We start from the raw sequence: 23,168 nt of genomic DNA on the forward strand, positions 1-23,168 counted from the left end.
TTATGTGTGGACATATTACTAAACAGCTACAGCTGAACCAGAGTTTCAGGCAGGTTTCAACTAAGATTGGTTTGTATTTCCCAAGGTCGCTTATAAGCCAATTCTTGGGACTCAGATGCATTTTCAATGGAAACAGTGTGACAGACTGTGCAAGGGCCTCAGGTCAAGCCATAAGTGCCTACGGTAACTGTGGTGCCAAGAGTGCTACTTCAACTCCTTCCGGTCACTATTAATTATATAACTTCTTAAAAAGTGCGTGTCAAGTTCCCGTGCAGGGTTCTCAGACGTGCTTCCCAGCCCTCACATCTTGGCAGCCTAAGAGAATTACCTCCACTGATCAAACATGCATTCATTCCTACAGATAGTTACCCGTTTTGCACCAGGCACAGCTCTTGGTGCTACAGATACAGCAATGAACAAAATGCACCTCCCAGGTATTCCAAAATGGGAAAACAAGGTCACCTGCCGCTATACTGGCCGGCATCATGGAGGAAGGGCCACCTAACCGTTTCTTCAAAAATGACTAGGGTGCCCCAAAGGTAAATTTCCATTTCTACCCTTGAATGCAGAAATGCAGGCTCTCAAAGTACCAGTTTTCTACCTTAACAATGTTTAGATCTAGTCTTTTTTTTTTATTTAAACAAAATGTCCCAATAATTTAATGGCAGATCTAGAAGACAGTATTTATAGCTATTCCGGGACTCTCCAACGAAAAGCTTTTCCTGGATGCACAGACATTAATAATACTGGTCACGCTCAGTCGACAGCTCTGGCTTGTACACGTGGTCACGACGCCCTTCGTACAGCAGAGGAGAGCACGACAGGGTGCCCGGGAGGCACCTGGACGGCACACAGCAAAAGGAAAGGCTGAGCTCCCCGCACAGAACCCCATTAAAAAAAAAGTTTGTCTATTACAAAGTCACGTTTTCCATTTTTTCTGCTTTATAAAGTCAGCGATGCTGAAGGGTATCTAGTGGAATCCGTTCTCCCAGAATGAGTGCAAAAGGGGAGCACGAGGCTCAGGGACGTCCCTTCAGTGAGCAGATGGAAGGGCCAGCCGGAGACCTCCCATCCGTTTCGGACAAACACACACATACAGAAAAGGATTATTGCCAGCTTGTGCACTTTCACAATGTGATTTTTGTATTTCGAAAGCTTGAATTACCCTTGATGCTGTCGGTGTGGGTTTTGTATTCCATAATGGTGTTGGGAGGTAGGTTGAACACTCGCCGAAGCGTATCCCGGATGCGGGCTGTGGTGGCTTGGTCGCTGTCATTCTTATTCCATATTGAAATAATGTCCTGCTGAAACCGGACAGAGACCACAGCCCCACAGATCTCCTCCCCAACCATGGACTGTTCCCCCAACATGGCCAGGATGAGAGTCTCCCAGCAACGGGATGCCAAGCCCTTCCATGGCCGAATAATCCACTGCCACCATTTTTATTTGCATCATCCTCCCACATGGGTTTAATTCCTTCTTTGAAGAGATGGATGTCACTGTGGCCTGTCAGGTCCCCGGACCGTACCATGTGGCTGTAAAACCTCCAGAACTGCTCCACAGAGGCAAAGATGCCAATCTGTTTGATATTCTGTTCGTAGCTCTGTGAGCTGGTGGGACGGCCAAGGGTTCTCCTGGAGTACCAGAAAGTGTAGTTATACTGCAGGGGGTGCTCTGCTGGCCCAGGGACAACAGCCTTCCTCTTGCTGCTGCTCTGAGCCTAGTCTCGTTCCGTTTTTTCCTTCTCACCATCTTTCTGTGTGCTGTTTTCTTCATTCTGATCGTGGTCCCCACTGTCCTCATCTTTCAATGCGTCGAACTTGTTGCTCATCCTCTCGCCGCCGCCGTCGCCACTGCCTCACCTGGATCTAGTCTTTACATCCCTTTTCCACCTTTGGCTGTTGACTCTTAAATGAACTAGAAGCAAATCATCGAACTCAGAAATATTCCTTCTTCTTCCATGTGTCAGAGAAGATCGTGGGAGATACACGGAGCCTCAGTGAGCCTGACTGGCTTGAGGGCTTCAGGTTCCTTGGGAATTATGAAAGGGCAAGGGTGGGAAGGGGAACAGCAGGGAGGGATGGTGACACTCCTCACGCCAGGGAAGCGCCAGGCCAGGGCATTTCCAGCCAGTCCAGAGAGTGAGGCATTCTTCTTCTTCCCCACTGCTCTGGGAAAACCTTCCGGGTAGAACCACCTGGACTCTAGCTCTCTAACCTTTGCTCCCTTCCTTATATAACTGAGCATCCCTCTGGAAAACTAACTGCAGAAAGGACTTTACATATTTACCTAGCTCTTTACTCCCTCTCGTTAATTCACTCAGAGCACTCAAAATGTTCCTAAATGTAAAGGAATATTGATAATTTTCAAGTGCTCATTGCTCCTTGTAAAGTGGTCCTATGGGTACATCCTCCCACCATGTTTAATGGGGTTTTTTTGCAATTGGTTTTAAAAACAAAACCAAAAAAACAAAAAACAACCCATTTCCTTACAGAGAGAAAAACAAACTCCAAGAATAACAAATCTCCAGTGATACTTCATAGCTTCTCCATTTCCTTCTTAATGGGCTTATTTATATGGATTACGACTTGCATTGGCCATTTTTGTTTTTTTGATTTGCAAAATATCCAAAATAAAGACCAGTGACTTCCCAATGGCATCATTAGATCATGAGCTTCCTTAGAACAGAGAGTGTCTTTAGTTCTATTGAGGAGTGTATGATGAAGGGCAAACAAAAAGCAATAAGAGAATAAAATCTACCAGTTATACAGATACTGCTCAAAAACTGACCCAGGCTTTCACGACCAGGGTGTCACATTTTTCTGTTGACCTGACACCAGAAAAAGCAAAGCAATCTTCTGAAGACAGGGACGAAATGTTTCTAGAATATGTCTGTTTAAGATTATGGGAGGGGAAATTTATACTTGTTTTATTTGGCAATAATAATTTGACCTAGACGTGTGCAGAGGATAAAAAAATTCCTTCTCCATAACTTTTATTCCCATAGAGAGTGAATTCTCAAAGGTCACTAGAATGAGTTCAGAGACTTGGTGCTGGTAAACAGCATCCCTCTTCCTCCCCAGAGCAAGTGCAGCTGTGTTCCAAACCCCTGGACCAGAAACTTGAGACCATGTGCCAACCCATCACACCAGAGTGCAGTCCATCCTCATTGCTGCAGCTCATGGTGACAAACATTGAGAGGGCGAGTGGAGGTGGCTGGATCTCCTCTGCTTCTTTTTCACCCTTCCATGGGCATAGGATGTGGAGGTGAGAACGTGAACAAGTGTTCTGCTGTCCCCGTTAGGAGTCTGAGCGTGGAGAACAGAAGCCCAGCATCTGGCAGGAGATGGCAGCTCAATGGCCTTTATCCCTGGGAGCCCTCCCGCCATGTCTTCAGACATTTCTGGATTGGAGGCCTTACAGTCAGCCAACTTGACTCCACGTTCTGCAACATTCTACCTTATGACTTTGGACAAGCAACTGAGTCTCACTCTTCTCATTCATAAAATTGGGAATAATATAATTGCACCACTTAGGGCTGAGCACTGAATGAGTTACTAGGAGCACCATAACTGACACATAGAAAACAGGCCACAGCGGTAGCTAATATTTCAAGGGATATTACTTGGATTTTACTTATGTGAAACTACAAAGCCTGTACTTTCTTCCCCACCTTAGAGATGATGTTTTTCCATTTAAGCCCAAAAGATCCAGAGACTTTACAGTACTGGTGATGCCCTGTACTCAGCATGATGGCCAGTAGGGGAATTCCAGCCTCTGTGTGAAGTGCTGTGCTAGACCCTGAAAACGAGCTTGGTTTGTTTTTTCTGTTCAAGAATGAATGATATCACTGCCCCACTCCTTGAAAACCGAACGTGGAAGTCATGGAGGATGCCTTGCAGTGTTTCCCCACACACTTCTAGTGCATTTCCTGCAAGCTGACATGACAACCCCCAGCAAACCAAAAGTTAGGCTACACTTTTCCTAAGTATCATCTGCATAAAGCCCACTGTGCTCTGGTTACAAAGCCACAAAGGGTTGGGGGAAAGAAGGTAATAAAATACCCAGGGCTGAACATAAGCATGGAGGCAGCATGGGCTGGTGGACTGAGCACTGAGCTGGATGTCAAAAAGCCTGGGTTCTGGGTCCATCCCTTCACTGATAACTGTGTGCTCTCAGGCATAATGTCTCTGGGCCTTTGAGCGCAACGCGCGATGCAGGGTGGGCTAAATCATCCCGAAGGTCCCTTCCGGTCTGTGGTTCCAGTGAAGGAGGAGCCCGGAGACATGAAAATATGTGAGATAAATAGCAGATCCACTTGTCACTGCACCCCAAATCCTGAGAAGGCTAGACTAGAGCAAAGGGATCATTGATCGGGTAGGAAGTTTAAGTGCCCACTTTCCCCAATTAGTTTTCAGTCCTTGAATTCTCCATTTTCCTCAGCTTATCAGAGGGAACTACTGATGAGAACATTACTTCACTGGCACAGAAACCTGAGCTGCTGGTGAGAGTTGGACACCCCAGAAACGTGGTAACTTGTAGGAGCCTCAATAAGAAAATGGGCTACTCATTAGTTTATGGTGACGATGGTGGTACAAAACCCTGTATCAGCCTGAGTTAGAAAGAAGGCTTTACCTCCCAGGTAGGAGCAAAATGACCCCATGGAGATCTTTTCACCTGTGAGTAAAACCCTGCCCATGCATCACTTTACAAGAATGAGTGTCAACATAAGCAGACCAGCCTTGAGGGAAACACAGCAACCTCCTGTGCTGAGGAACAGGCTGATCTGAGGGGGTGCCTCTCCCAGGCCTACTGCCCAGTGGTCCACCCTAAAGGTAAACTGGCCCAAACTGGCTCAGGCCGTGTTCCTTCCCAAGCCAGCCAGAGGGCAAGCGTGCAACCCACTGGACTTTTCCACAGAGGTCTCAGACGTCAGCGTCCAGGGGAGGCCAGCCAACCTACCCATTTCAGCCCCTTCTGATTCTGAAATTCTGGGAAACCCCAAGGTTTAGCCCATCCACCTCTCCCAGGCCCTGGGCGCCCCATCCTCGTTCCCACCTCTGTTGGCAGAGATTTGGCAAGAGGTCTTTCCATTGCCAAAAACTGAATCATAAATATAGCAATACAGTGCTCTTTTGGGATTCCTGTTAAGGAAGTAGCTGGAAATGGGGTGCCTTCTCATCCCCCCACTGGCATCAGCTGGCCAGGAGTGTGGTTTCTCAGAATCACACTGGGTAACCACTCTTGCAGACACTCCAAGGTGAGAAAGCATTGTCACCTGGAACAAACAGAAACCACTAAGCCATATACACACCCTAAGAAAACATGCAGAGATGGATTCCAGACTTGCTGGGAGTTCTCACACCTTTGTGGCTTTCATCGTCCTGTCCTCTTCACCTAGAACAGTGGTCCCCAACCTTTTCAGCACCAGGGACCAGTTTCGTGGAAGACAATTTTTCCACCGATGGGGTTGGGGGGATGGTTTCGGGATGATTCGAGTGCATTGATTTATTATGGTCTCTGTGCAGTCAAACCTCTCTGCTAATGATAATTGGTATTTGCAGCCACTCCCCAGCACTAGCATCACCGCCTCAGCTCCACCTCAGATCATCAGGCATTAGATTCTCATAAGGAGCGCGCAACCTAGATCCCTCGCATGCGCAGTTCACAGTAGGGTTTGCGCTCCTATGAGAATGACGCTGCTGATCTGACAGGAGAGGGAGCTCAGGTGGTAATGCGAGCGACGGGGAGTGGCTTTAAATACAGAGGAAGCTTCACTCGCTTACCCGCAGGTCACCTCCTGCTGTGCGGCCCGGTTCCTAACAGGCCACCGACTGGTACTGGTCCATGGCCCGAGGGTTGGGGACCCCTGACCTTGAACATCTTCTTTTGCTTCCTAATTTGCATTTGTCCTTCAAGACTTACTAGAGATCCTTAGGCCTCTCCCTGAGCACCTGGCCTGCTTCCAGGACACACATACACACACACACACACACACACACACACACACACACACGGTGTCATTAACACATGCCTCAGTGTCTGCACACTGGGTAGCTTCTGAATGGACTCCCAGTGCCTGGCCTGGGGCATGGAAAAGAGAACACAACAGAAGATTTTAGACAAATGATCCATGACCAATGGCGGCCTTCAAAGGGCCTCTACTTCAGGAGTTCCTTGAGATAGTTTCTGATCTGATTTCCCTTCATAATATGGCAATGGACAAACTTCTGTTTGGGGTATAAATTAAGAATATTATTGGGTCTTGTGAAAGGTAACATCTCCTTCCAATTAATACATGGGTGGGGAAAGAGAAGAAATTGGCCGTGGCATTGTGGAGCCTCTGGGAGAGTGCTCTCCAGCACACCAGCCTGGAACCTCCATGGGGACAGCAGCATTTCCCAAGCCTCAGCATTTCCCAACTTTTAGAAGGGCAACTGATCCTTGAGAAAGGATATATTACTCCCATTTAATTAATTAGCAATTGAGGCAAAAAGTGGCCAAGTGTCACAACTGTGCAGAATTGCTATGAGAAAGACTGTTTTTCATTCATTACTTTAGAACCTATTTGGCGAGGGCCTCCACTGTGCCAGGCAATTTGCTAGCACACAGGTGTTGAACAAAACAGGTTTGGTATCTGTCATCAAGACATGGAGGGTGGGATGGGACTTCCCTGGTGGTCCAGTGGTTAAGACTTCACCTTCCAATGCAGGGAGTGTGGGTTCAATCCCTGGTCGGGGAGCTAAGATCCCACATGCTTCTGGGCCAAAACACCAAAACATAAAACAGAAGCAATATTGTCACAAATTCAATATAGACTTTAAAAATGGTCCACATCAAAAAAGAAAATCTAAAAAAGAAAAAAAAGAAAAGAAGAAATGGAGGGTGGAAGAGGGATAAATTGGGGTATTGGGATTGACATATACACACTACTATACATATAATAGATAACTAATAAGGACTACTGTATAGCACAGGGAACTCTACTCAACACTCTGTAGTGGCCTACGTGGGAAAAGAATCTAACAAAGAGTGGATATATGTGTATGTATAACTGATTCACTTTGCTATACACCTGAAACTGAAAAAACTATACTCAAAAAAAAAAAAAAAAAGAAATGGGTGTGGAAGGATTGACGTTGAACAAATAGGTATATACATTGAACCCATGAACAACACAGGGGTTAGGGACGCTGACCCACCACGAAGTCAAAACTCTGTGTATAACTTATAGTCAGCCCTCCATATGCATGATTCCTACTTATCCACCGTTCCACATCCTCGGATTCAACCAACTGCAGATCGTATGGTACTATAGTATTTACTATTGAAAAAGATCCGTGTATAAGTGGACCTGCGCAGTTCAAACCATGTAGTTCAAGGGTCAACTGCCTGGTGCATGGCATGCTAAGAGGAAAAGCATAGCATACCAGAGAAGTTATGTGAAGGGCGGGGGCTCTGATTGGCTGGCATTTATTAAGAACTCACTGTGTGTCAGGATTCTGCAATGTTCAGACTTGGCTCGTGTGACCATAGTCCTCAAGAACCAGCTCAGGGCACAGACTCAAGGTTCTCCCACAGGGAAGGTCCTATGGCTCCTCTGCAGCCCCAGTTTCCCCACCTGTCAGAAATAGAAATAATAACACCTTTACTAACTGCTTCACATCTGAATGTGAAAAATCAATGCTCAAGCACTTGTCTTTTTATTTTTATTTATTTTATTTATTTATTTATTTTTTGCGGTACGCGGGTCTCTCACTCCCGTTGCGGAGCACAGGCTGCGGACACGCAGGCTCAGCGGCCATGGCGCACGAGCCCAGCCGCTCCGCGGCATGTGGGATCTCCCCGGACAGGGGCACGAAACCGTGTCCCCTGCATCGGCAGGCAGACTCCCAAGCACTGCGCCACCAGGGAAGCCCGCACTTGTCTTTTTAAAATACAGGGTGAAATTAATACTTGAATAAAATCTTTTACAGAAATGAGCAGTTATTTCCTTGCATTCATATTTATACTCAACAAAACAGACCTCATTTCCTCAACCATCCCAACTCTAATTTTTATACTGTAACTTTTTAAAACTATGGCACTGCTAACCGGTAAAACCACGTGGACACGATGCATGCTTCCCTCAGGAATGCAGCATAGGAAGGCCACCTTTCCTCCCTTCCCCAAGCCTTCTCTGAGGCCTAAGAGACAGAGCTTCCTGTCTGAGACCAGCTGAGGGAGCCATTGGCCTTGTGTTTATTTGAGCGTCTCTCCTCCTCTCGGGTCCACCTCACGGGGAGAGGAGAGAGTGTGAGAACTACACAGAGAATGAGCTAGAAACTGGGAATCCACCGGAGCTGAGGGAGAGGCAAAGTGAGGCCTCCACTCCAGCCCCCTCCCCACCTCCACCCTGACTGCAGCCCTGCACAATCACCTCCATGTGAGTCAGGAAAGGAGGGGGGAGTTGCCTTGTCCTCATGCTCATGTGACTGAAATGAGGTCCTGCTGGACAGGACAGAGCATGGCAGGCCTCTGTGGGCCGCCTCTCAGGAGGCTCAGTGCCCCAAGGCCAGGAGCTGCAGGGGGCTAGGAGGGCTGCCCTGATGGCTGGGACTGTGTGGCAATAAAGTAGAGTTTGGTTCAAGCTCTGCCTCTCCCCCGAGGTCTGACTTTTCTCCAGCACAGCCTCCTTCCTACTTGGGGCAGCTGGGAGCTCAGCTCCAGCCTCTGCCCACAAGACAGAGGGACAAGGAGACCCAGCTAGTGTTCTTGTGGCAGGAGACCAAAAGGGCTTCCTCTAGAGAAGAAGCTGCACAGGAGAGGCGTCTGTAGAGCAGCAGGCCTGGGAGGCTGGCCTCCTCCCTGATGGCGGGGAGAGCGTGGCCAGTGTGACTCCCAGGGCCCCAACATACCTGCAGCCGCATTTGATCTGCATCGTCTATAGGCAGATAGGGCACCCGAGCTGCCTGTCACCTCACAGGTGGTGATGGACTCAGCCAATTGAGCATGTTTGCTGTTACACCGCTGCCTCCCCACGGCCTGGGGCCTCCTGCTGCAGAGAAGGGAGAAAATGATTCCCTGAATGCTCCTTCCATGGCTGTATGACCTGCCTTCTCCCTTTCCCCTCCAAAATTTGAGAAACTAGTTCTCAAAAACCCTGAATTGTGAATGACTGACAAGCCCATCTCCCAGCATATCTGTGATTTAAAGGAACAGTGCCTTGATACAAAGGAATAGCTTCCATAGTAGACCATCAGGCAAGAGATCCATGGAAGAGGTGTTGGAGGGCCCATGGTGAAGGACTTTACTCCTTTTCCACCAGGTGGCAAGCTCCTCCTCCCAGGGTGGGTGGGCTACATCTGCTCAACCCTGTGTCTGTGGTGCCCAGCAAAGTGCCTGGTGCATGGCAGGTTCTCCATAAGGTATCTGATGATGGATGAATGAATGGATGGATGGATGGCCACCCCCAAACCTCCCAGTAAATGAATCACTCACTGACTTATTCAAATTTGACTAAGAACCAAGCCTACACCAGGCAATAAGCAAGCACTAGGGATACTGCTGTGGACTAGACAGACATAGCCTAGAGTCTAACAAAGGAGATTGCCATTAAACAAACAGTGGCCAAATGATCTATGGTTGACACTATGTGCTATTAAGGCTGATGGCAACAACTGTCAGTTCTGCCCATTTAGGTATCCAGATACTAATCTGTAATCTAATTTTACAATCTGGCCATTCAATTTATAAAATTCTAGTTTTGCTTTTGTTTTTTATTGATTCTAGTTTTTTTAAAGCCACTTTAATGTTGTTTAAACACAAACCTATGTTATAATTTTTTTTTAATTCAAAAGATTTATATTTAAGGTCCACAAAGGAAAGCCAAGGCACATAAACTAAAGCTCTAGGGAGTTAGGTTTAAGTTCCAACAAACTAAGAAATTTCCACCAACCTATCCAAAGATTAGTATTTTAAAGTGCAAAATAACTTCTACAGTGATATTATATAAAAATTACATGTGTAAAAACACTCAAAAGAAATAAAAAAATAATAACAGTAGTTATTTATTAAATCATATGATTATGGGTGATCTTTTTACTGTTTCCATTTTTTAAAAAATTTTTATTTAATGGATGATTATGACTTTGTAATAGAATAAATGTTTTAAAAGCCTGTTAAAATATATCATAGATTATCTCATTTTCCTTTTGGAATTATTCATATTGCTCAGTCTGTAGTGTTTTAGTGGATGTTAACTATGTCTTTTTTTTTCCCAGCTATATATTTCTTTTTTTTTTCCAGCTATGTACTTCTTGAATGAAGGAATAAATGAATAAATTTTGAATCCCACGTCTTTAAGACCAACATATTGAAATTTTTGTCTTAAAGTGTTGAAGTCAGATTTCCCAAACAATGAACAAAGTCCAGATCTTTAGGCTTTCTCAAAAAAGATTCATCCAAAGCTTGTTTTAGTTGTCTTATTCAGGTCTTGGCAATTTTGTTTGTTAATATGGTAAATGGATTAAAGAACAAATGTTTAAACACATTCTGAAATACAATACTTCTCTAATTCCATTATTTTAAAATGATCTATCTCTAATCAAGAGCAACAGCCTGTTGTCTTCTCAAGAAATCTCATTTATTATCAACAAATATTTAGATCCCATCAGAACATTTGCTTTTCATTTGCAAATATATCTCCTTTGGAGACCTCTGTCACCTATTTGGTTGTTATGACTCATAAGTTAGAAATTATTATCTAAAATTTATTCAATCATAGAATTTTACATTTGAAAGGGTCATTAGTGGTCATTTAGTCCAACATTCCTCCCAAAGCAGGAATCCCTTCTACAATCTTGGTCAGTAGTCTGCTTGAATACCTCTTATGCTAGGAAGCTCACTGCCTCCCATGGAAGCCTAGTTTGTTTTTAAAAGCTGCTTATCTTTAAGTTATATCCATCATAGGTGAAAGTTTTATTCCCCAGCACAGAACTCGTCACATCAAAAATGTTCAATAAATGTTCATTGTATGAACAAGTAGACGTTTGAATTCATTTATTTATTCAGCATATTTACTGAACATCTATCATGTGGTGGGTGTTATTTAAGCACTGGGGGTTTAGCAATTGACAAGAAAGACATGGTTCCTGGCCCAGGAAGTGTTTTCATTCTAGGGTTAGTTGGAATGAATAGTCTACCCATACAGCTTTTTCCTATTTAAATCTTAGACATACGTCTGGGGGAAGATGGAGAGCAGTTATTAAGACAGGTTGAGGAATATGTAAGAGTTTTTTGAATATTCCTAGAAACTACTTGAGAATCAACTCCAGAGGAAAACTAGCCTGCCTGTCAAGTTTGTACATTAAAGAAATGTGATCTTATGTTATACCTAAGGCTGGTGAAGCAGGATATTTGATATATACAGTATAGACATAAGATGGAGAGGTTTAAGCATGTACACTTACATTTTGTTACTTATTGATACATTAATATATGTATGTGTATATATATATACACACACATAAATGCACATTTATTTTTATTCAAACACACACACTCACATAAAAATGGCAGAATATATACCTAATTTTTAAATATTTATCTCGAGGTAGTGGGATTATAGCTTTATTCTTTTTGTTTTTCTATATTTGACACATTTTCTACAATAAACAAGCATTACTTAAGTAAGCAAAAGAAGTTTTATAAAACAAAATAACGAATGAACAAAACCCAGAAATTCCCACTAACTGGTTGTGTTGTTGATTCCTCAGTGCTTTCTTCTTGCTGGTGCCTCCCTCTCCCTCTCCTCTCCTCCTCCCCACCTTCTTGACCAGGTAAATAGAGTCTCAGGTCAAGCATCATCTCCACTGAAATCTTTCCTGATGCCTACCCTCCCCAGCTGCAGGCGCCCCCCACCACGCTCCTTCCTTGTACGCCCACCAAATTTGGTGCCTACAACTCTGCGTTGCCTTATCGCCTGATTGTAAGCACACGTCAGGCCTGGGCTCTGAAATCCAGCCCCAAGCATGGCCCCCAGGAGATGTGTGATAAACACTTGGGCCTCACCTAGGTCATTGCCACAGCTTGCCACCAGTTTCTAGCCTCTGGCTCAGATCACATTGGCCCCTCCTTGACGGCTCCCTATTGCCTATCAAGAAACTACAATGCCTTGGGGGCATCCAAAAGCGTTTATAATATGGTACCAGCTCACCTTTCAAGCCTCATTCTTCTCTTTTGTACCCCCTTCCAGGACCATTTTCCTGCCCTCAACAGGCCATGCTTCCCCACCCTTGCTCCTTCTTTTAAACTGAAATTTTCTTCTCCCTCTCCATCTAAGGAATTTCAAAAAATTCACCCAAAACTAGGATAACATCAGTAGCTACCCTTAGAAGTGTGATGGGCATAAACGATATGCGTGTGGAGCTCTTAGCACTGTGCCTTGCAACTGCTAAGCATATAATGAATAATAGCTGTTATTATGATCCTAATCATCATCATCGTTGATGTGCATCAGGCATCAACCTAGACCCTAAGAATAAAGAATTTTTTTTAAAAAAAGTTCTTGCACCTGGGCAGGTAAGTAACTCACCATAATCCGATACGGTAAGTGTTATGACAGAGCTAGGAACAAAAAGCTCTGGGGACCAAGTGTTAGGGGAGAGAAGTGGTGGCTTCTCAGAAGAGATGGTGTTTTCACTGAGCCTTAAAGAATAAGTAGGAATTTCACCAGGAGAAAAGGAGAGAGTAAGGTAAGACACTCCAGGCAGAGGACATGTCAGAAGCAAAGGTATGGAGGAATGAATGAACAAGGTGAGTTTGGGCAGCTGCGTGCACGACAGCCGAGGCCTTCCTCTTGTCTAGTGCATTGCAGAGAACCATCTTCTTCTGACTTCTTCTGCCCAGGAAACACAGCCTGTGGTGCTGGGCTGAGAGGGCGATTCCAAAGGAAGGGATGTACAGAACCCTGGCACTCTTTTTGCCATCACCCTGATGTGGGGAGAGGAGGCCTGATCCCCCGTGGGAAGGGCAGAGTTGCTCAGGTCCTAATTGAGGGAGATGAGGAACCAGAGGGCTCCGCAGAGACCTGAGCCACCCTTGCAGCAGAGCCCTGGGGAATCCACAATCAGCAGTGACTTCGAGGGGCCAGTCAGGCAGCCGAAGTGCAGCCAGCAGGCCAGCCAAGCAGCCCTCCCACAACAAGCACTATTGACTTTGGTTGCTGGCCGTCCCCACAATTCACACATAAGATTTATCACCAGAAGCTAGTCACACAGACTGAACACTAACAAACTCTCAAACATAACCCTCCGAGGCTAGGGGTGGAGGATGTAAAGGGAGGAACAGCGTCTGGTTCTTGGGAAAGTCTATTATGCCTTATGCAGATAGAGAAATTAAGTTCTCTAGAAAGAGAGAAGTCAGGAAGTCTTTGCCTCCATTTTCATCAACTTTGGTATCTCACCCCCACCACGGGTAATATAATAAAGTGTAAACTGTGTTCCTGATCCCTGTATTTTCCCCTACCCTCATTTCAGGCAGGAAGCCAAGCTTTGTAATTTCTTGAAAGAGGATTTCGGCAGAGCAGAAAGCAGACATCAATTCTAGAGCAACTGAAGTCTCTATTCTTCTAGAGGTCGGGGCAGGAAGAATGTCTCTGAGGAGAAGTAAGGTAGGAAATAGAGATTCCTGGAACTGGAAAGGAGATGACGAGACTTCAGAGAGGAATTGCTAACTGGTTACAGACTCACCAAAGATTCCTGGAGCCCAGGCTTGGCCCTGAGGGGAAAACAGAGAATGGACAAACAGGTGGTAACTAGAGAGGACCTAGAACTGGAGGGGCCTCCGTAATGCCTTAATGCACCAAACCCTGGGACAAAGCTGATTCCTCAAAATAATAGGGTTGTAATTTCCTCCTAGTCAAGTGAAATGGGGACTCACATGAGTCTTCTTTGCCAGTAGAAGCATCCCTTCCACCCCCATCTGAGCATATTAGTCCTGCTTTGCCCAAGGAAATTATAATGACCTCTCCTGAAGTAGTTGCCTTGCAAGACACTGAAAAAGAAGATACTTATGTTCCATGTTAATACTTACCAAGGGCAACCTCAGTGGAAGAAGCTTTTAATAATCAAATGGATAGGATGACCTATTTTGTGGATACCAGTCAGACTCCTTCCGCAGCCAATAGGCTCATGAACAAAGTGGCCATGGTGGCAGGGATGGAGGTTATACATGGGCTGAGGAACAAGGACTTCTATTCACCAAGGGCAACAATCTGGCTACAGCCACTGCTGAGTGCCCAATCTGCCAGCAGCAGAGACCAACGCAGCAGAGACCACCAACAGTGGCAGACTGGGCACTATTCCCCAGGTGATCAGCCAGCTACCTGATGGCAGGTTGGTTACACTGGACCCACTCCATCGTGGAAGGGATAGCACTTTGTTCTTACTGAAATAGACACTCTGGAGTGGGATTTGCAGTCCCTGCCCACAGTGCTTCAGCCCAAACTACCATCTGCGGGCTTATAGCATACCTTATCCACCACCATGGTATTCCACACAGCACTGTTTCTAACCAGCAAATGAAATGCAGAAATGGGCCCATGCTTGTGGAATTAACCGATCTTACAATGTTCCGCACCGTCTTGAAGCTGTTGGCTCAGCCTTTTAAAGACTGTTACAGCACCAGCTAGGTGGCTGGGGCAAGGTTTTCCAGAAGGCTGTGTATGCTCTGAATCAGCATCTGATACAAGGTGCTATTTCTCCCATATCCAGGACTCAAGGTCCAGCACTGAAAAAGTGGAAATAAGAGTGGCACCATTTACTATTACTCCTCGTGATCCACCAGCAAAATTGTTGCTTCCTGACCCCACAACCTAATTCTCTCCTGGTCTAGAGGTCTTGGTTCCAAGGTAGAAAATGCATTTACCGGAGACACAGCAAGGATTCCACTGAACTGGAAGTTAAGACTGTGACCCAGCCACTTTGGTCTCCTCATAACTCTGAATCAACAGACAAAGAAAGGTAGATAAGGTATTCTGTATGCCCACAGATGGTGAGGGTGATTAATCCTGATTACCAATGGGAATCTGGACTGCTACTACACAATGGAAGTGAGGAAGAATATTTCTGGAATACAGGAGATTCCTTACGGCATCTCTTAGCAGTACCATGCCCTTGTGATTAAAGTCAATGGAAAACTATAACCACCCAATTCAAGCAGGACTACCCTATAGAAGTTTAAAGGATTATTATGAACAACTTATTCCAACAAAATAGACACTCTAGATGAAATGGACAAACTCCTAAAACACACACACATTATCAAAATTGACTCGTGAAAAAAATACGGAAAATCTGAGTAGACCTACATCAACAAAGAACATTGAATTAATAATTTAAAATTTTCCCACAAAGAAGAGCCTAGGTCCTGATGTTGACTTCTATGAAACATTTAATGAAAAAACAATACCAATCCTACACAAATTCTTTCAGAAAATAGAAGATGAGGGAACACTCTCAAACTCATTTTAGTAGCTCAGTATTAGCCTGATAGTAAAGCCAGACAAAGAAGTCACATGAAAAGGAAACTATAAATCAATATCCCTCAGAATATAGATGCAAAACCCTTCACAAAAAATAGCAAACCAAATCTAGCAACATTAAAAATAATCACCATGACCAAATGGGATTTACCTCAGGGGTACAACGTTGTCCTAATATCCAAAAATCAATAAATATAACACACCATATCAAAAGAATAAAAGACAAACCCACATGATCATCTTAACAGATGCAGAAAAATATTTGGCAAATTTTAATATTTATTCATGATATCTGAAAAACTCAACAAACCAGAAATAAAAGTGAACTTTCTCCACCTGATAAAGAGCATCTATGAAAAACCTTTGTTAACATCATATTTAATGGTGAAAGACTGAATGCTTTCCCCTTAAGACTGGGAATAAGGCAAGGATGTTTGTTCTGACCATTTCTATTCAACATTGTACTGGACGTTCTAGCCAACACAGTAGGCAGCTGAAAAATATTAAGGGCATACAGATTAAAAGGAAGAAGCAAAATTGTCTTTATGTGCAGATGATATAATCTCGTAGACAAGAAAATTTTATAAAATCTACAAACAATGTACTAGAACTAATAAGCAAATTTGATAAAGTCACAGGATAAAAGATCTTGTTCTGCAGTAATTGACAAGCTGATTCTAAATTTTATAAAATTTATATGAAAATTCAAAGGACTTAAGACAACAACAAAAAACTGCATAAGAATTACTAGAGAAATGCAAATCAAAACTCCAATGAGGTACCACCTTACATCAGTCAGAATGGCCATCATCAAAACGTTTAATAATAAACGCTGGAGAGGGTGTGGAGAAAAGGGAACCCTCCTACACTGTTGGTGGGAATGTAAATTGGTGCAGCCACTATGCAGAACAGTATGAAAATTCCTTAAAAAACTAAAAATAGAGTTACCATATGATCCAGCAGTCTCACTCCTGGGCACATATCTGGAAAAGACGAAAACTAATTCGAAAAGATACACGCACCCCAATGTTCACTGCAGCACTATTTACAATGACCAAGACATGGAAGCAACCTAAATGTCCATCGACAGATGAATGGATAAAGAAGATGTGGTATATATGCACAATGGAATATTACTCCACCATAAAAAAGAATGAAATAATGCCATTTGCAGCAACATGGATGGACATAGAGATTACCATATTAAGTGCAGTAAGTCAGACAAAGTCAAATATCATATGATATCACTCATATATGGAATCTAAAAAAATGATACAAATGAACTTATTTACAAAACAGAAATAGATTCACAGACAGAGAAAACAAACTTATGGTTACCAAAGGGGAAAGAGGGGGGAGGGATAAATTGGGAATTTGGGATTAACAGACACACACTACTATATATAATATAGATAAACAACAAGGACCTACTGTATAGCACAGGGAACTATATTCAATATCTTGTAATAACATATAATGGAAAAGAATATATATATATATATATTACATATATATGTTTTCTGTACACCTGAATCATTGTAAATCAACTATACTTCAACAACAATAAAAAACTGCACAAGGGCTTCCCTGGTGGCGCAGTGGTTGAGAGTCCGCCTGCCGATGCAGGGGACACGGGCTCGTGCCCCGGTCCGGGAAGATCCCACATGCCGCGGAGCGGCTGGGCCCGTGAGCCATGGCCGTTGAGCCTGCGCGTCCGGAGCCTGTGCTCCACAACGGGAGAGGCCACAACAGTGAGAGGCCCGTGTACCGCAAAAAAAAAAAAAAAAAAACTGCACAAGAAGAACAACACTGGAGGACTTATACAAAACGTACATAAATGTACAGTAATCAAGACAGTGTGCTGCTGGGGTGAGGAACAACATATAGTCAGTGGAGCAGAGTAGAGAGTCCAGAAATAAACCTTCATATTTACGGTCACTTGATTTTGACAAAAGCGCCAAGGCAATTCAATAGGGGAAAGGATAGTCTTTTCAAAAAATGGATGGAACAACTAGATATCCATACGCCAAAAAAAAAAAAGAACTTAGACCTTTGCCTCCCACCATACACACCATACATAGTTCACACTGGATCACAGATGTAAATGTAAATTCTAAATCTATAAAATTTCTGGAAGAAAACATAGGAGAAAATCTTTGTGACCTTGGGTTAGACAGACATTTATTAGATATGATACCAAAAGCATGATCCATAAAAGAAAAAAAATGTCAACCAGACCTCACCAAACTGAAAGCCTTTACTCTTAAAAAGAAACCATTAAGAAAATTAAAAGGCAAGTCACAAATTGGGAGAAAATAACTGCAAGTCATATATCTGAAAAAGGACTTGTATGCAGAACATATAAAGAACTCTTGCAATTCAACAATAAGATAAACAACCTAATAGAAAACAGGCAAATAATTTGAACAGATACTTTACCAAAAAAAGATATACACATGGCTAATATACACATGAAAAGATTCTCAAACTTTCATTAGGGAAATGCAAATTAATACCACAATAAGATACTTAACCCACTAGGATGACTATAATACAAAAGACTGATTATATCAAGTCATATAGTGTTGGTGGGAAAATAAAATGGTACAGCAAATTTGGAAAACATTTTCAGTTTCTCAAAATGTTAAACATACACTTCCCACATGACCAAGCAATTCCACTCTTAATTATCTATCTACGAGAAACGAAAACATACGTCCACACAAAAACTTGTAAGCAAATAATCACAGCAACATTATCAGCAATAACCCTAAACTGGAAACAACCTACATGTCCATCAAATAGTGAATGAGTAAACGTATGTGATTTGTCCATACACTGGCATACTGCTCAGCAATGGTAAGGAACAAACTGCTGACACATGCAACAACATGGATGAAACTCGAAACTTCATGTAAGTGAATGACGCCAGACACCAAAGATTACGTACTGCACAATTCTATTTACATGAAATTCCTAGAAAAGGCAAAACTATGGAGACAGGAAGCAGATTAGTGGTTGCCTGGGGCTGAGGCTGGGAGTGGGGATTGACTGCAAATACACAAAAAGGAATTTTGGGGGATGATGGAAGTATTCTAAAACTGAATTGTAGTGATGGTGGCAAATCTACATAAATTTACTAAAATTCATCAAACCATACAGTTACAGTGGATGAACTGTAAGTTACACTTCAATAAAGTTGTTTTTAAAAACTGGACTAATTCTGGTATTGAGTTTGCAGATTTAAATTCATACCTATTCCATCAGTTTTAGTTTTCCCCAAGAAGATATCATCCTTTTTACTACGAGAATCAGTTTGGACAAAAGATGGTCACCTACCTTCATCATCCTGTAATTTATTTTGAAAATGCAAAAGGTTTTGTTACATGCCTTTGATTCCTTCTCCTTCAAAACTTATGCTGCTTTGCAATTATTCCACTTGAGAAGGGCTCAGCTATTGGGTCAGAACACAAGAATCCACAGTAATCATAAGGTCCAGGTAAGTTTCCATCCCCTTATGTACCATCTTTCTTCCAAATCTATAGCAATGATTACTTGAAGCCAAGATTACTGCATTTTAAAGGCTGAAAAACCAATAAGAAGACTTCTAATTTCTAACTGTTTTGAATCTTCCTCCCGTTAACATAGAGATGAAATTATTGGGAAGCCCCTATCTGGAGCCTGTTCTAAATATAAGCCTTCCAGACCCAGTGCCACCCGGGATCTGAGTTCTGGGATCTTGGAAACGCTAGGTAAACCTCCCTGGCCCCTTTGGCCACACTTTGCAAATCTTTTATACTTGGAAAGTTCTGTGAGCGACTTAGAAGATTTCAAAAATTTTCACAAAACATAAAACCCAAATCAAATCATGTTTAGAATCTCTTTCTAAATCTATAAATTTCAACTTAATTGAACTACTGATGAAATTATCACTCCAAAAAATTCAGCTGGCTAGAAACTGAACCAAACTATACCTAAAAACTGAACCAAACTATACCTACCAGTTTGTGCAATGAAATTCCAAGCAAAATACACACACAATTCTGAGGAGAGTTGCTCAAATTCAGTAGCAGAAAACCCATGGCTCTATTTATAAATATTTCTCCAATGGGAATAATGATAGTTGTATCTTTAAATTTGTTTTTCCTTTAGAGGTCACCAGCTCTTCCCAGCTATTGTCAGCACTGCTTCCCAAGAAAAGAAAGTGTATGTCATTGAGTTTTTATTCAGAAGATTATTTTGGTCAAATCTCTCTGAGATTCTGGGAAGAGGAAAATTTGTCTCCTAGAAGAAACATATCAGACCTAGCAGCATGGTTATAGAATGATATAATCTCAGAGGTGAAGGAGACCAGCCACCTCCTCAGGAATCATCCCTAAAATTTCCCTGGGGTTCCTCTGTGTAATTCTAGTGACTCTCAAAGTTTGGAAATCCATATTCTAGTCATCCATATTCTGTTTTGTTTAGCCACTTATATACTTCAGGATAAGGAATCAGTTCTGGCTGTGTGGCTGTGTTTGATTAGGTGACTGGACTTCTGAATCTGGGGAGACTTATACCAAAAATAAAAAGTAAAGGTCATGAATTTAAGTATCAGAAAGAAAACTGTTCCTTCCCTCTTCCCAGGATCATCCTATTCATGGTCCCCCAGTTGCTTCATTTGCTAGACCTCAAATACTATCTCCAGATGCCACCTCCTGCCTATGGCAGGACAGAGGAGCATGCAGAGGTCTGCAGTTTCTGTTTCTGGTTCACAGCTTGTATTTTTATGAGACAGCGATAGAGAGATGCTTCCTCTACCTAACTCAGTACATCTAAACTGTGAGTCACTGTGCGGGAAGTATCAAGGAATTCCCCAAACTATATACATATATCCTTTGGGTTTTTTTATTATTATTAAATGAGGTTTCACATATCACAAAATAACATGCGCGATTTGTGTAAAAAACAATTCCTAAGCCTTCCAAAAAAAGACTTAGAGTGATTATCTGCCATAAGCATCATCTCGCCAGTTATTACTCATGGGGCTGAGGGTGCCTTGCATTCTTTTTCAAAATAGATCTTTCCATGAAGAAGCACAATATGTTGTTGCTGTATGAAGTAAAATTACAAAAGAAGTTATTTTTATCCTCCAGGAGGTTCACGTTACATTCTGAATGGAATCAACCAGTTCACAAAAGAAGAAAAAGAAAAAAAAAAAGGAACCGACATATCCGGAAACTCAATATTTTTTTCTTTTCCTCCAGTTTACATTTCTGAAATACCTCTTCCTATTACATAAAACCATACTCTCTAAACAATTACGTGTGTTAATGAATGTCCCCAGCTTGTAGAAGGTGGTGACAGTAAATCCAAGCTGCAAAAATGAAAGAAAGTAAAGAGAGATCATATCATTCAAAGAATTAGCAGCCGACTCTAAAATATGACTTCTTTTTCTATCATTTCTGTCCCAGGCTCTGCATTGAGGCAGTGCAGTGTTGCAAAAGAGCCTAATCTGTTCTTAGAAACATCTACGTAATTGCCAGATCTCTGTGGGAACAGTAGCTCCATCATTTACCAACTGATCTTTAGCAAGATAATTAATCAGTAGTATCTCAGCCTCCTCATCTGTAAAGTGGGGATAATGGTACCTCCTGTATCAGAGAGTAGGATTAAATGAGGTATGTGAGCAAAGACCTCAGCACCTTTCCTGTCACACAGCCAGCACCCAGGGATTATCAAGTAGGAGCCTCGCTCTTAGATTTACACGGGATTTTGAGTAAGGAGTGGCTGGGAACAGTAAGAAATAAAATGAAAAGAAAGAAGTGAAAGGACAATAACAGTCCTGGTGACCTGCCCAGTACTGAGGTCCTTTAAGTACTGCAGCATTTGATACCACATCTTTCCATCTTGGTGAAGCTGAAATCACGCACCAGTTATCTTTCCACTCAATATGTTTGTAAGGTGACTAGTCACCCACTCCCATTTTTCATAGGTCAAGCTGAAATACAAAAACGATGAAGTCCCCATGGGCAAAGCCAAAAGGAAATCCACAGCTTACTGTGGTCTGTAACTTACTTCTGTTGCTCTGTCCATGAGCACCAAAAGTGGGTCTAAATGTCATTTCTTTTCTAAAGAACATCTCTTATACATGAATTTAGGCGAAGACATAAAATACTTATGATGATACATAAACAGGTTAAAAATTACATATCACAAGAACTAGAAGAGCACATGGACAAATAAAAACACAATTTTATTTTGGGCTAAAATTATATGCAATATTTGTGTTGGATTTCCATTATTGAAAATTTTTATAATAAAACCTACACTACCCATGCATAGATCTTAGTAGTCAATATTATTCTTTTCTTTTGCTTTCTTTCTATCTCTTTCTCTAAATACTAAAATCTGAAATCACTAGGTGATGGATGAAGCCTTTAGCAGTCTTACCTACCTGGAACGTTCCCTCGCATCTAGTTCCATGATGCATGGATATTCTTAAGAGATAATTGCCTAGTAATTGTGGCCCATTCCTAGCACAATTACTTACCATAGAGTAAAGGATATTCAAGAAGAAATTCAGCAAACCACTGAGTACTAATTGCAAAGCACATGGTTTTTAAATCTTAAAGGCAGATTCTTGGGACCAGCAGCCCAAAAGTTTTAGCACCACCATCTTGAATGCTTGATTTATCTTAGACACACTGCAGTCTTGAGCTACTGGATAGCCCAGAGCTGGAAGAGGCCTCTCACTTCCTGAAGGACACTAATCATCAACATAAAACCCGAGAGACGGCAATTGCTTTCTGCTTAACCCCACCCCCACGCAAAGCAGCATGGAACCATTGTGTGATCATTATCCTGACTGAAACACATGTAAGAAAAGGGAACAAGAAAGAGAAGATGAATCGGAGCAGTGAAGGTAAAAAGAAAGAAGCAGAAGGGACTTCTGACATTCCTGCGTCCAGGAAGCCCTTCTGAGGCAGCTGCGTGAAGGAATGACAAGCTGTGCTTTGAGCGAGGAGCGCTGTGCACCAGCAATTCCGCATGAGCCACAGGCCTCTCACGCAATGACTATGGGCTTCCCACAACTGGGAAAATCCATCCTTCCCTTTGAGAGAGGCAGCAACATTTCTATTTCTGGACATGATCCACAATCTCATACTCACTAGGACTGCCACTGAGGAATTCCCAACATTACATTCCTATTCCTAGAGGAAACACCCAGTGCCCTTGTAACCAGTTTTCAGACGGCAAATAGGATATTCTTCTACTTCTTAGATGGGTATGGCTACAGACTGAGCACAGTCATAGAATAAAAAGTTGGCTTTTAGCCACTATTATTTCACAAGAAGCTTGAGGTCTTCCAAAATCATGATATATGGACTTTGATTTGCAGTGTCTTAAAAAAAAATTACATATCAATACACACACATAGCGTGCAAACACCTCGTAAGCGTCATGTTTTTCTAACCATCTTGGTCTGCTGCCACACTTCCTGCCTTCGTGAACAGGATGTGACCCAACAGGATGTAGCTGTCCCGTTTTCCATTTTCCAGCTCTGAAAGCCTGATGTCTGGGTTTGATGACTTGATCACCGACCTCTAGTGACCACGGCCAACAAGGGGAAAATCCACACTCCAATAATCTGAGCCTCGAAGAC

At 42.7% G+C, this 23,168-nt stretch overlaps 1 pseudogene across 1 annotated transcript; it reads right to left on the bottom strand.

The window, feature by feature from the left end:
- Nucleotides 1–219: 219 nt before the first annotated feature.
- LOC307189612 (eukaryotic translation initiation factor 4E type 2-like) lies at nt 220–2,099 on the bottom strand (annotated as a pseudogene). The gene has a single exon. The product of its transcript is annotated as a eukaryotic translation initiation factor 4E type 2-like (transcript).
- Nucleotides 2,100–23,168: the final 21,069 nt, after the last annotated feature.

Source organism: Stenella coeruleoalba (genome assembly GCF_951394435.1).
Source record: "Stenella coeruleoalba genome assembly, chromosome: 1".
Taxonomy (NCBI): Eukaryota; Metazoa; Chordata; class Mammalia; order Artiodactyla; family Delphinidae; genus Stenella; species Stenella coeruleoalba.